Source organism: Macaca fascicularis, chromosome 15 (genome assembly GCF_037993035.2).
Source record: "Macaca fascicularis isolate 582-1 chromosome 15, T2T-MFA8v1.1".
Lineage (NCBI taxonomy): Eukaryota > Metazoa > Chordata > Mammalia > Primates > Cercopithecidae > Macaca > Macaca fascicularis.
In genome coordinates this window covers 3,237,381-3,251,054 of record NC_088389.1, presented here as the reverse complement: position 1 = coordinate 3,251,054, position 13,674 = coordinate 3,237,381, and the positions used below count along the sequence as shown (strand labels likewise).

Here is a 13,674-nt window from a genome sequence, read left to right as displayed (position 1 = left end):
TGAAGCTTCTGTTGCCAAACTTAGGGTCAGGTGAACCCACTGCCAACTGTGCCCAGAAGACAGCCCCCCAGGCTGAGTCAAAAGTGGTTCATAGGCCGGGCGTGGTGGCTCATGCCTGTAATCCCTGCACTTTCGGAGGCCAAAGTGGGCAGATCACGAGGTCAGGAGATCAAGACCATCCTGACTAGCACGGTGAAACCCTGTCTCTACTAAAAATACAAAAAAAAAAAAAAAAAAAATTAGCCAGGCGTGGTAGCAGGCACCTGCAGTCCCAGCTACTGGGGAGGCTGAGGCAGGAGAATGGCGTGAACACCGTAGGCAGAGCTTGCAGTGAGCCGAGATCGCGCCACTGCACTCCAGCCTGGGTGACGGAGTGAGGCTCTGTCTCAAAAAAAAAAAAAAATAAAAAAATAGTGGTTCACAAAATCACGTCTAGTATGACCCCTCGTCAGCACAAACATATTCTTAGATGTCTGTTTCTGGGTGAAGTCCTGGAAGCAGATAAATGTTTGCAGAGGTGATGTGTGTGTGGTGGGATTAGAGAGATGAATATATTTTACTTTTTTTTTTTTTTTTTAACATTTCTGTACTTCTGATTTTATGTTTTCAGCATGACCAAAAAAAAAAAAAAAAAAAAAAGAAAAGCTGGATTTGGACAATTAAGAAGTGCATATCAGCCAGAGTGGCCTGAAACATGTCCCTGTAGTAGAATCTCCGGGAAAGCTGGGGCCCTCACTCGCCAGTACCTCAGGCTGGGCCCGCAGTCACGTGCTTCTCCCTACAGGAGGGTTCTGTGTCCTGAATTCCAAAGGTGCAGCTGTCCCCTTGTCAGCTTGTCTGCGTTGATGGTTCCACACTCTCTGGTCGGCCATCTGCCCCACCAGTCTCTGCTCCCCGCTAGATGGTGATGGCCAGCTGTGAGGGTGGCTGCCCAGGCTGACCCTGCTGCCTGCTGCCCATTGCTGCCAAGGTTGGGATATCACTTGGGGTTTGGGGTGAGGGGACAGTGAGGGGGAGCCCTGGTTGCCCTTTCCAGGAGAATGAGAATTTCAGTGCGGAGCTGTTTATTATTCGACTTCAACAGAGGCGCCACAATCGGGGAAACGCCCACGCGCCTTGGGTTATAGGACAAGTCCCGTCTGTCTGCCTTGAATTTTGGTTTGGAGAATCTGCAAGCCCCACACGTGTGGAAGCACCTGTGCCCCAGGTGTGGGTTCCGGTCTTGGTCGTGTTCGTGGCTGGACGCTCTCCCTGAGGCCACTCCTTCTTCACAGAAGACAGTGGGGGTCGCCCTTCCCTGGCTGACCCTCCAGAACGGCCAGCCTCCCCTAACTCCCTATGAAACCAGGGTGCAGGGCGGAAGCCTGGACCCCTTTACAGTTGCTTTTTCTCTCTCTCTGTCTCTCCTCCATCTTCCAAGCTCCTACTTGCCCTTCAGGACCCAGCTCGAATGCCCCATCTCTGGGAAGCGCCTTCAATCTCGGGCTGCCCCTTCCGTCACACACCCTGTCCCCAGGCGGTGAGGGACATCTGACTGTCTCCTGCCTCCCCCTCCTTCACACGCAAAGCCGCCCCCGCCTATTGGTGGCCTATGTCTCCGCTGGCCCGGTGCTCTCTTGCCGTGGCCACTGTGGGTTTTGGCCTGGTGACCCAGTCCACGCGTGCACAGCGCAAGTAGCTTCCCAGGACACCGATTTCCTCCCCGGCCACGGCTGTTTCTGGCCCTTTGCCCACTCCCTAAGCTCTGCGCCCGTGACCTGGCCACAGCTCAGTCACCCCAGGACCACCGTGTGCTGGGGATTTGCCACAGGTTTGCCCTGGCGTGTGAGGTCCAGCGGGGTCCCCATCAGCTTCCCTGTCCGCGTCCCTGTCCCCTCCCGGCCTCCTTCTGCGCTGTGGGCAGTGGCTTGGCGCCACCTGCTGGGCTGGTGCCCATGGTGCCACCAAGCGCAGGAGGGACCAGGCGGCTCCTGGTGGGACCCGGTGGCTCCAGGTCTGTGGCCACGCAGCTGAGAACACCTGTTGTCCTGCCTTTGCAGGGACAGCGAGGCAACCCCTGCCTGGAAGGAGCACTTTCCCCACCGAGGCCAGCCCAGGGCACGTGCTGAGCAGGTGTGTTGAATGGGTGGAAACAGTACAACCCCTGGTCGTGGGACGGGTTGAAGCCCACCCCTGACCCCTCCAGTACCATCCCTCTGTCCCTCCACTTGCTGGGACTGGGGGCGGAGGATGGGGTCACTGTGGGCACTTGATCCAGCTGGTTGACTTCAGGGTCCCGGCAGGGAGTGGCTCTTGCTGCCAGGACAGTAGAGGCCTAGAGAGTCCTATCTCTGACAGCAGTCACCTTGCAGGGTTCGGGCCAGAGAAGGGGAAGGGATGGGAGAGAATGGCCGCCTCCAGGGTCATTTTCACTGGTTGTTGGACAGGGCCAGTGTGACTTCAAGTTCAGTGACACCCCCCTCTCCATGTCTCTGGGATGAGGTGGGGGCCTGTGGCCCCACTGAGCTGAGCCACCCAGGAGGCTGGGGAAGGAGACGCAGTACACAGAAGCCCAGCATCCTCCGGCTGCACGGACATCTCCACCCAGGCCCTTCTGCAGCCACCTCCCCACTTACCCAGCAGGAGACCAAGCCAATTCTTTTCTGCGAAACTGGGCTGGCCTCTGTGACTGTCCTGCAACTAGACAGAGGCCTAAGGGACTCTGCACAGTTTCTGGGCTGAGGCAGAAGCAGCCCCGTGGCTTCCCCTCTGCCTCCTGCATGCCGCCTCCTCTTAGCTCTTAGCGCCTGCTGGGAGAAGCTGGGCCCCAGCGTGGACAAGCCTCCAGGAGACCGGAACACCCACCACCCTGTGCCTTCCCAACTGAGCCCCAAACAGCGTGGAGCAGAAGAGTCCTGCCTAGCCCTTCCCTGGAGACTCCTTGAGTGTAACCAAATGGTTGCTGTTTTGTGCCTCTGAGTCTGGGGTGGTCTGTGATGTGCCCAGCTGGCTTGAGTGGAAGAACGTGTCACTTCAAATCCTCATAGCCACCTTCAGGGGAAATGGCCTTGCCTCCCCTGGCAGATGTTCCCATGTCAGGCAGATGTTTTATTCGCCACAGAAAGAGCAGACTGTATTAATGGAGGGCTGTGCAGAGTGACCCAGAGCAAATATTCCAGACCCAGCCTGCCACTTCCACCGTGGCTCCACCGCTTCCTCACCGTGGGCAAAATCTCAGCTCTCTGGGCCTCAGTCCCTTTGTCTATAAAGTGGAGATAAGGACACACAAGCATCAGAGGGATGTTGTGGGAAACAGCTTTGCTGGCCTGCGTGGAGCCTGCAGAGGAGGGCCTGTCCCCCGCTTATGGGGAGCCAGCCCCCAAGGTGGCCCATGATGGCTCCTTGCCCTGTGTGAGCCAGAGGGCAAGGCAGGAGGGTGGTGTGACTTTGAGGCCAGGTCACACAATCCCTCAAGGCTTCCATCTTGCTGACTCGGATCACCCATGAGAGAAGCTGAGTGAGGGCACGACAGCTGCCATGTTGCAAGGATGCTCAAGCAGCTCTGGGGGAGGCCCTCGTGGGAGGAACTCAGGCCCCCGCCAGTGGCCAGTGCCACGTCACCGGCCGTGTGGGCGAGCCCCTCAGAAACAGACTCTCCAGCTCCTGCTGGGCCTCTACAGGGCTGCAGGCCTGGGGACATCCTTTCTACAACCTCATAAGCGACTCTGAGCCAGACCCTTAGCTTGGCCATGGCTTGGTCCTGACCTACAGACCTGGGCGAGATATGAAGTGTTGTTAGGGTTTGAATTGTGGTCCTCCAAAATCATATGTTAAAATCCTAATCCCCCAGCACCTCAGAATGTGACTACATTTGGAGACACTATCATTAAAGAGGTTACTAAGGTAGGCCAGGAGCAGCTCGTGCCTGTAATCCCAACACACTGGGAGGCTGGGGCCAGAGGATCACTTGAGTCCTGAAGTTCTGAATCAGCCTGGCAACATAGCCAGAACTTGTCTCTACAAAAGAAAAACAAAGAAAGAAAGAAAAAGAGGGAGGTGATGGTGTGGGGGTGAGGGGGAAGAGAGGAAGGAAGGGAGAGAGGGAGGGAGGAAGGGCCATGAAAGTAAAATGAAGTTATTAGGGTGGGCCCAAATCTGACTGGTATCTGTAAACAAAGGGGAGATTAGGACACAGACATGCACAGAGGGATGACACCGTGAGGACACAGGGAGAAGACGGCACCTGCAAGTCCAGAAGAGAGGCCTTGGGAGGACCCAACCCTGTGCACACCTTGATCTTGGTCTTCCAGTCTCCAGGACTGTGAGAGGGTAAATAAATGCATGCTGTTAAGGCCGCGGAATCTGTGTTCCTTTGTTATGGCTGCCGGGCAAGGCAATCCAAGGGTTGCTTATTTGACGGCGTCCCATTCTGGATGTTCTCTGATGAGGAGTGATGGAGAACTGTGTACCAGGCACTCCGCTGAGCATGGCAGGGGCCTTGGTCACAGCGATCCGGGAAAGTGTGCTGTGGTTGTCCCTGTTTACAGGGGCCAGGGGGTGCAGCGACTTGCTCGAGGTCACTTGGGCCATCAGGTGGAGGCTGGGGGGCAGCACTTGGACCAGTGCTTTCTGTACCCTGTTGGCCTGGACACAAGCTCCCCATGGTGTCCTCTTTGGAAGGATGGGGGGCAGTGGGCCCCTCGGAGCCCCTGCGGGAGAATCCTCTTCCCTGACAGAGGCAGACACTCAGGTTAGGGAGAGGGTTGGTAGCCTCAGAGCCCAGCTCCTCCCCTCCCTGCGGTCCCCTCAGCCTGCTGGCACTTTCCAGATCTTTCCAAGCCTGGCTACATCACTCAGTCTCAGTGCTGAGTGCTGGGTGCAGAGGCCCTGCTGCCTTTGCCATCTCAGGGTCTTTGTTACTTCCATGCTTGTGCTTTCTTGTCCAGCCTCTCTGGAGCTCAAGCTCTGAAAGGAGGCGCACTCCTCTGTTTCCCTGAGTTCCTGGTACCTGGCAGGCGGTAGGGCCCAGTGTGTACTTGCTTGGTTGGTTGGTTGGATAGTTGGTTGAATGATTGGTTGGTCAGATGACTGCTTGGTTGGTTGGTTGGATATGACTGGTTGGTTGGTTGGATGGTTGGTTGGTTGGATAGTTGGATGGTTGGTTGGATGATTGGATGGTTGGTTGGTTGGTTGGTTGGTTGGTTGGTTGGCTGGATGGTTGGTTGGTTGGTTGGTTGGTTGGTTGGTTGGCTGGATGGTTGGTTGGTTGGTTGGTTGGCTGGATGGTTGGTTGGTTGGTTTGTTGGTATGTTGGATGGTTGGATGGTTGGTTGGTTGGTTGGCTGGATGGTTGGTTGGTTGTTTGGTTGGTTGGATGGTTGGTTGGTTGGTTGGTTGGATGGTTGGTTGGTTGGTTGTATGGTTGGTTGGTTAGTTGTTTGGTTGGTTGGTTGGTTGGCTGGTTGGTTTGTTGTATGGTTGGTTGTTTGGTTAGATGGATGGTTTGTTGGTTGGTTGGATGGTTGGTTGGTTGTTTGGTTGGTTGGTTGGTTGGTTGGCTGGATGGTTGGTTGGTTGGTTGGTTGGATGATTGGATGGTTGGTTGGTTGGTTGGATGGTTGGTTGGTTGGCTGGATGGTTGTTTGGTTGGTTGGTTGTTTGGTTGGTTGGTTGGTTGGTTGGCTGGATGGTTGGTTGGTTGGTTGGTTGGTTGGTTGGATGATTGGATGGTTGGTTGGTTGGTTGGATGGTTGGTTGGTTGGTTGGTTGGTTGGTTGGTTGGTTGGCTGGTTGGTTTGTTGTATGTTTGGTTGTTTGGTTAGATGGGTGGTTGATTGGTTGGTTGGATGATTGGTTGGTTGGTTGGTTGGTTGGTTGGATGGCTGGCTGATTAAAGTGCCTGGCTTGTGCTGGCTTTTCAAAAATGGAGGCCTGAGGACTTGGGAGGGCCACAGGCCTCAGCCTTGCATGGCCCACTGGCATCCACAGGCATGTAACTCACCCAGGGGCAGCCCTGGCACCATGTGTCCAGTAGCCTGTTGGTGCCATGCAGGGGTGAAGAAGACATCAGGCACAGATCTGCATCTGGGGGCCTTGTGAGTGGTGTCAGGGGCCATCAGGGAGGCATGGATCACAGATGTGCTTGATTTCAGAAGTGTCCCTGTCCCACCATCCCAGGCTGCAAGAGGAGAGTCCACGGTTGGGTGAATGACTTCAGATCCCTGAACATGCATGTCTATGAGCTGGGCTTATCCTTTTTGGCTATTAATGAAGATTTAATGCTGGGAAGCCCTTAGCTGAGGCTGGGGCAGAATAAGTGCTTAATAAACACCACCGTTGGAAAGCAGTGATGTTCTTGGAATGCAGGGCATTGGCTAGGCTCATGAACAGAGACCCCACGCTCTTAGCATGGGGAGGATGGTGCTGCTTGTCCATCTTCTTGGTGGTCCTGGTCTTCTCTGGGCAGCAGGCCCTTGGCCGCCTAATGCAAGTGGCCTCATCACACCCAGATTCAGATTACAAAGTGGGCTTAGGAAGCCTGCATTCAAGGTTAGCACTCACCCTGGGTTCAGGCCCTCCTCCCAGGGCCACAGTGTCCCTAGACCCAGGCCTGGGCTGTATTTTCTCCTGTGCTAATTTCACAAAACACACAACTCATATTCCTGTTGATTGAACAGTTTTGTGTTGACAGCAGTGAAGATTTGTGACCAAGTTTATCATTACCCCAGTGCGTGGACGATTTGTACGGCTCTGAGGCGCTCACGGGGGGATACATTTTATGGCGCGCTTGGAAGACAAACATACGCATTTATATGTCACTTGTTGCCATATAAATGCTAACTTGTACTTCTTTCAAAACTTTTAATGAATTGTATACATTCTGGAAGATTTACAGGGTGAATGGGATGACTCAAAATGTTACTTTAAAAATATTTGTCACTTTGGCAATAGCATCAAAAAAATCTGGAAGATATTGCATTCAGAAATAAATCATAAAAAGAAGCATCTTACAAGAGGTTTATTTTGGTCATTAATGGTTGATGGGCCCCCCCATGCAGGATTTAAAGTTAAATTATGCAAAGTCAAAAACAAACCTTATAATACTTAATCAAACATGCATAAAACTGTCAGACCCAAATAAATTCTCTCAATTAACTTGCTTCAGATTGTGATTGCATTCGCTAATTTAATCAGCCTCAGAGTAATCTAGAGGCTGGGAAATGATGAATTCCTGTGAACACGAGCCCGACGGGGGCCAGGGCGGGACACCAAGCCTGGAGCTGAAGGCCTTCCGAGGTGGGGACCGAGAACCAGCTCTCTTTCCAGCTGGGGAGCTGTTTCGGTCAATCCCTGACGTGGAAGTAGATTCCGTCAGCCAGGCACAGGGCTCGACTTCACTGCTGTCTAGGAACAGCCCGAGGCAGCCTCCTTCCCACACCTGCAGCAGCCAGACCAGGGAACACCGTCTGGAAAAAGCTCCACTCCGGTTTTGCTTGGCTCCACCAACCTCAGCCTGGGTCCCTCTGTATCTTTTCCCAAACAATGAGAACCCAAATGTGCTCAGAATGGCTGTTTCCATCCACATCGCCCCTTCAGAGCCTGCTTGTGCCTACCGAAGATTCCTGATTAAATCAGGATTATGTCCTTTTCTGGGGGAAGGGGCCCTGTCTTGGACACCATGGGCTGGAGGTGGCGCCTGCACTGTGGGCTTGGAGCCTCTTGGGCATCCGCGGCTCTGCCCCAGGCTTACTCGGCCACTGCAGGAGGCCGCCTCGTCCGGCAGAAACCCCAAACCCAGGCAAACTGCACTGACACCCCGAGACCCACGCAGGTGTTTGTGCTTAAAAATGGAACAAAAGTTTTGTGGGTATTTTTGTAAAATTTAGTGAATCTAATTCAACCAGAGCCAAACCTGTTTATTGTGTCATTCTAGTGGATGAGGAAGAGACAATGGAGAGAGAGAGACAAAGAGAAACAGACAGAGAGACAGACAGAGAGAGGGAAGGAGAGACAGGCAGAGGGAAGGAGGGACACAGGGAGGGAGAAACAGAGAGACAGAGATGGAGAGAGACAAAGACAGAGACAGAGAGAGGGAGGGAGGAGGAGGAGGCTGGTGCATGCCTTTTCTGAGCTGACCGTGAGCTGAATCACTTTGGTGCAGTCCAAGGCCCTGACTGCTGCCTGAACCCACCTTGGGACCCCACCTCATTCCTCCAAGGCCCCCTTCCCCCCACCTCTTGGTGGACCTCCGTGAAGCCCTCAGCACGCATCTCTGTGGCACCCTGCACAGATGGGGCTTCAGGCCAGCCTCGGACGTTTGACGGCCCCTGCTCTCCATCTGGCTAAATGCCCTGTTTTAATTGAATTTCAAAATAGGGGTGACGGGACATACATGGGCTTGCATTCTGCTTTTTCCCTGCTTGACCTTATGGACTGAACATTTTTTCAAGTCCGAGTACCCCTCATAAATCTCGTGTTCAGTGGCTGTGGTGTATTCCAGAGTTCAGATGTGCCATCATTCACCTCGCCTTTCTTCTCCGATTGGGTGTGTGAGTTGGTGCCAATGTTTTGTTATTATAAATGCTGCTGTGATGAACATCCCTGCACATAAATCTGTGCACGCGTACATTTCAAATACCGCCCTCTGGTTGGACCTGCCGACGGGGCTGAACTTTCTAAGGCTGCTGACACGTGCCCTGGCAAGCTCTGTGCTGCCCACTGGCCGGCCGGGCTGGGGGCTCCCCGCCTGAGCCCCACCATCGCCACCCTCACCCACCCTCCCTGGGGTCTTCTGAGAGGCAGCGAGGCTGTTTCCTGCCAAGGGAACCAGGCCTGGCATCAGCCACTTACAACGTAGGCAGCTGAGAGCGCCCCTCGCAGGGAGGAGTTGGGGGGCTGAGGGGCTCAGGAGCGTTTGTCTCGGGAAGGGAAGGCCCGAAGCATCTGGGGAGCTGCTGAGCTGTGACCTGGCTGGAAGCTGGGAGGGTGACGTCCCTGGAAGGGAGACACTGGCATGCCACAGCCAGGTGCAGGCAGCCAAAGGACAAACCCCGGTGTGAGTCTTCACGCCCAGAGACTGGAAGGGGAAAGGTGGGTGCCAGGGGCTGGGGTGGGGGTGTGAGTGTTCCATGGGGACAGAGCTTCAGTGGGGAAGATGGAGACTTCCGTGGATGGAGGGAGGTGATGGCTGCACCATCAGGCGAATGCACTCAGAGCCACTGAACTGTGAGCTTAAACATGGTAAGATGGGCCGGGCGCGGTGGCTCACGCCTGTAATCCCAGCACTTTGGGAGGCCGAGACGGGCGGATCACGACGTCAGGAGATCGAGACCACGGTGAAACCCTGTCTCTACTAAAAGTCCAAAAAAAATTAGCCAGGCGCGGTGGCGGGTGCCTGTAGTCCCAGCTACTCAGGAGGCTGAGGCAGGAGAATGGCAGGAACCTGGGAGGCGGAGCTTGCAGTGAGCCGAGATCGCGCCACTGCACTCCAGCCAGGGGGACAGAGTGAGACTCCGTCTCAAAAAAAAAAAAAAAAAAAAGGTAAGATGGCGAATTATGTGTATTTTACCACAAGAAAAAGAGAAAAAAAGGATATCAAAAGTGACAGACAGGGAGCCCAGGTAGAGGGTGGGTAAAGTGAGGAGGGCTGGAAGGTGACAGCGAGAGCCATTTTCATCCCAACTCCCAATTCCAGCATCGCCGGGCAGCTTCTGTTAGAAGAGAATGGAAATAAATACACGCTGTGCCGGGAGAGCAGGTCTACGCAGGACAAGCTCTGGGACAAACAGAGGCCGGGGATGCATCCCCACGCCTGCCTTTGGGGCCCCCGGGACCGCCCGGGTGACAGTGTCCAGGTTGGGCCACTCACAGTGGACCAAGCAGGGCCACCACTGACGGACCCCTGAGCTGTTGGCAGAATGACAGGCCATTCCCAGCGCTTCTAAGGCCGTGGTGCTCTCACCAGAAACACCCTCCCATCCTGCTCAGGCATCTGGGGCTCTAGAGACCACTCACCCCCGGGCTGGGAACGAGGGGCGTCCTAGACTCTCCTCCTCACTGTCACTCCTGTTGGCCAATCTTGCTGTCATTACCTGTTTTTTTTTTCTTTTTTGGTCAGACAGAGTTTCGCTCTTGTTGCCCAGACTGGAATACAGTGACATGATCTTGGCTCACTGCAACCTCTGCCATTCGGGTTCAAGTGATTCTTCTGCCTCAGCCTCCCCAGTACCTGAGATTACAGGCGTGCGCCACCACGCCCAGCTAATTTTTGTATTTTTAGTAGAGACAGGGTTTCACCACATTGGCCAGGCTGGTCTCAAACTCCTGACCTCAGGTGATCCACCCACCTTGGCCTCCCAAAGTGCTGGGATTACAGGCATGAGTCACCGTGCCCGGCGCCATTACCATTTTTTAAATGTAACTTTTTAGTTGATATGACATTTCCATGATTGAAGATCAAACCACATCCTGGCTGTGTGATTAGGAATGTATGTTTACATTCCCTTTTTCTTTCTTTTTTTTTTTTTTTTTGATTGTGGCAAAAGACACATAACAAAATTTGTCATCTTAACCATTTCCAAGTGCACGATTCCGTGTCACTGAGCACATTCACGGTCCTGCAGCCCATCACCATCCTCCATCTCCAGAACTCACCACCTTCCCAAACTGAAGCTCTATCTCCATGAAACACTTACTCCCGTCCCTTCCCAGCCCCAGGACCTTCCATTTGACTTTGTCTCTGTGGCTCTGAGGGCCCTGAGCGGAATCACAGGGTTTGTCCTTATTCATCCTGCCTCTCTTACGTTCAGGCCAGAAGCACGCCACGCCTCCGTGATCAGGTACCTGAGGCCTGGAGTCCCTTCCGCAGCAGAGCACAGACATCCTCACCCACTTGCACAGCTGCGTGGCTCTCCCTCGGGGGACGGACAGGGAGGCTCTGGCGTCCCTGCTTGGCTGCTCAGGTACCTACAGTGTCATCAACACCTTCCCAACTATGATCTGTCCCCTCCTCGCATCACACCCCACAGCACTGGCCCAATCCTTCCAGATGCTTCCACAGGTCCTCCTGCAGTTGCCTCCCACTCAGAGGGAACCTTCTCAAAGGCAAGCCTGACCCACAGCCAGGAGTCTGGGCTCCTTTCTGAGCATCTAGAGACTCTAACTCAGCCCAGTCATGGCTGAGGCCACCCGGTCCCAAGGACACCAGGCTGCCCATGGCCAGGGGCCACACCCCCGACGCCCCTGAACCTTTTCCCATGTGCCCCCCCCCCTTCTTGGCAGTCTCGCATCCCCTGGCAAACTTTTCCTTTCATATCCTTCAAAATTCAGCTCAAGGCCTCCTCTTCCAGGAAGCCTTCCTGATTGCAGGCCAGACTCACCCCAGTGCCTGTCCCAGAACCGGCCCTGGAGAAGGAGGGGCTGTCCGCACACCTGTCACCCGCTGCATCACACAACTTATTCAGGCAGGGCTGACCTGGTTGGAATGAGAGAAACGCTCTCCAGGCATCTCTGACAAAAGGTTCTTGGCAGCCGTGCTGTCTTGGTTGTCCTGGGGCGGGTCCTTGCATCTGATTGCTCTGTCCTCTGTCCTGGCAGCAGTCCCGGACACCAAGGCCAGGCTGGACCTACCTCTAGGAGTGCTCAAGTAGGGAATGGGGCAGCTGGGGGTCTACGAGGAGGCCAAACAGGGATCAGGAGGGTAGAGGGCGGAGGGCGGTCCCAGGAGAGAGCTCCCCCTGCAACCTGGGGTGTAGGCCAGGGGCCTACATGAGAGCAAACCTCGGGCAGGGCTAGTGGCTTTCTAGGCAGGGGTTTGGGAAGCGCCACACTTGGGTGTGGGGGGAGGGGAGCATGGGGTGGTGCCTGGATGTGGCACCGAGCCCATGGGTATGAAGTGTTGGGTTTCGGAGGTGAATGCGGGTGGCCCAGACAGGCTGCAGGGTAGACTGAGCCCTGGGCGGGGGGGGGTGGGGGGGAGAAACGGCCGCCACGCGGCCAGCAGGGGGCGCCCCCGGCCCGCGCCCAGCGCCTGGCCTCGCTGGGGTCCGTGGCTCGGCTGGATCCCCCACACCAGGTCTGACTGAGTCTCTATCCTCCCTGTGCGGCTCCTGCACCCCGGCGAACCCGGCTCTCTCTGTGCCTCAGTTTACTCCTGCGGTCCGCTGAGCGGGAAGTGGAGCCCTGGCTCGGGGACCTCAGCCCGAGGCCGGCGCTGCTGCGGGAGCCCAGGCTTCCTGAGGCCGCCCCATGCACAGGGGCGCTGCAGAGCGCGGAGCCCGGGAGCTCGCACCGCCTGTTCGTGGTGTCCCTGGGGTGCAGGGGTGGAGGACATAGGGATGTGGGGGCCGTGGGCAGCCCCAGGCGGGACGCTGTGCCAGTGCCGCCCCAAAGGCCCAGTGCGCAAGGTCCCTCGGGCCCCGGAGCCTGCCCCGCCCCTACCCGGTACCCCTCCAACCCCAGCCTGCTCCGCCCCTATCCCCTGGGCCTCGCCCCCGCCCCCGTCCCCACCCCTATCCCTAAGCTTGCCCCGTCCCCAAGCCCGCCCCCAGCTCCCGCCAGGCCCCTGCAGCTGCCCAGCCCCGCAACCCCGAGCCTGTCCCGCCCCCGCACCCGATACTCCACCAACCCGGGCCTACCCCTACCCCGCTCCGCCCCCGAGCCCGCCCCCCAACTCCTGCCCGCCCCGTCCCGCAGCCGCGCAGCCACCACGCTGGCTCCGAGCTGGTCCGAGGAGCTGCAGCGGCGCTCGCCAGCGCCAGGGGGCGGCGTTGTCCTTCCCGCGGCTCCGGGACCCCCGCTTGCTCGGGGAGGGGAGACCGCCTTGCAGCGCCGCCCCCAGCCCCGCGCCGGGACCCCTGTGCCCCTTTCCTTCCTCCTGATAGGGGAAGAGCGGCCCCGCCGCCCGGGCGCCGACTTTTCTTGCAGAAGCACAGGCGGGGGGTGGGGGACCCAAGCCAGGGGCGTGTGTGCGCTCGGCGCCCCCTCCAGAGGGTCACCCAGCAATCAGCAGCGGTGGGGCGGGGAGAAACAGAGACAGAGAGAGAGGGAGAGAGAGACAGAGAGGAGGAGGGAGAGAGACAGAGAGAGAGCGGGAGACAGGCAGAGAGAGAGAGACGGGAGAGAGAGAGAGAGACAGAGACAGGGGAGAGAGAGAGAGGGAGAGAGAGATAGAAGGGGGGAGAGAGACAGAGAGAGACAGGTAGAGAGGGAGAGACGGGAGAGAGAGACAGAGAGAGAGACATAGAGACGGGGGAGAGAGAGAGAGGGAGAGACAGAGAGAAGGAGGGAGAGAGACAGAGAGAGCAGGAGACAGGCAGAGAGAGAGAGAGACAGAGATGGGGGAGAGAGAGAGAGGGAGAGAGAGATAGAAAGGGAGGGACGGGAGAGAGGGAAGGAGACAGGGAGAGAGGGAGAGGAACAGAGACAGAGATGGGGGAAGAGAGACAGAGACAGAAACGGAGACCCCACTTCTCAGGCAAGAGCACACGGGGCATGGGGTTGGTGCGAAGCCCTGCTGTGCACCGGGGCTCAGGTGAGCCAGGCTGGCACCGGACGCCTCCCGTGGAGACAGCATAGGGTCCCGGTTCCACCGGGATGCTCCACAGTCTCCTTCCGGGCTGGCAGCGAGGCCGTGGGGAGCAAGTGATCTGTCTCGGAGCTGACAGGCTGCGTGCGGGGCACAGACCGAGCCCTCGG

General features: G+C 56.6%; 1 long non-coding RNA gene across 1 annotated transcript; it reads right to left on the bottom strand.

The window, feature by feature from the left end:
- Positions 1–6,838: 6,838 nt before the first annotated feature.
- Positions 6,839–12,404, bottom strand: LOC141408577 (uncharacterized). The gene is made up of 2 exons (XR_012424104.1): positions 11,453–12,404; positions 6,839–7,417 (listed from the first exon to the last, which is right to left on the bottom strand). It is a non-coding gene; the product is annotated as an uncharacterized lncRNA (long non-coding RNA).
- Between the last annotated feature and the right edge of the window lie 1,270 nt (positions 12,405–13,674).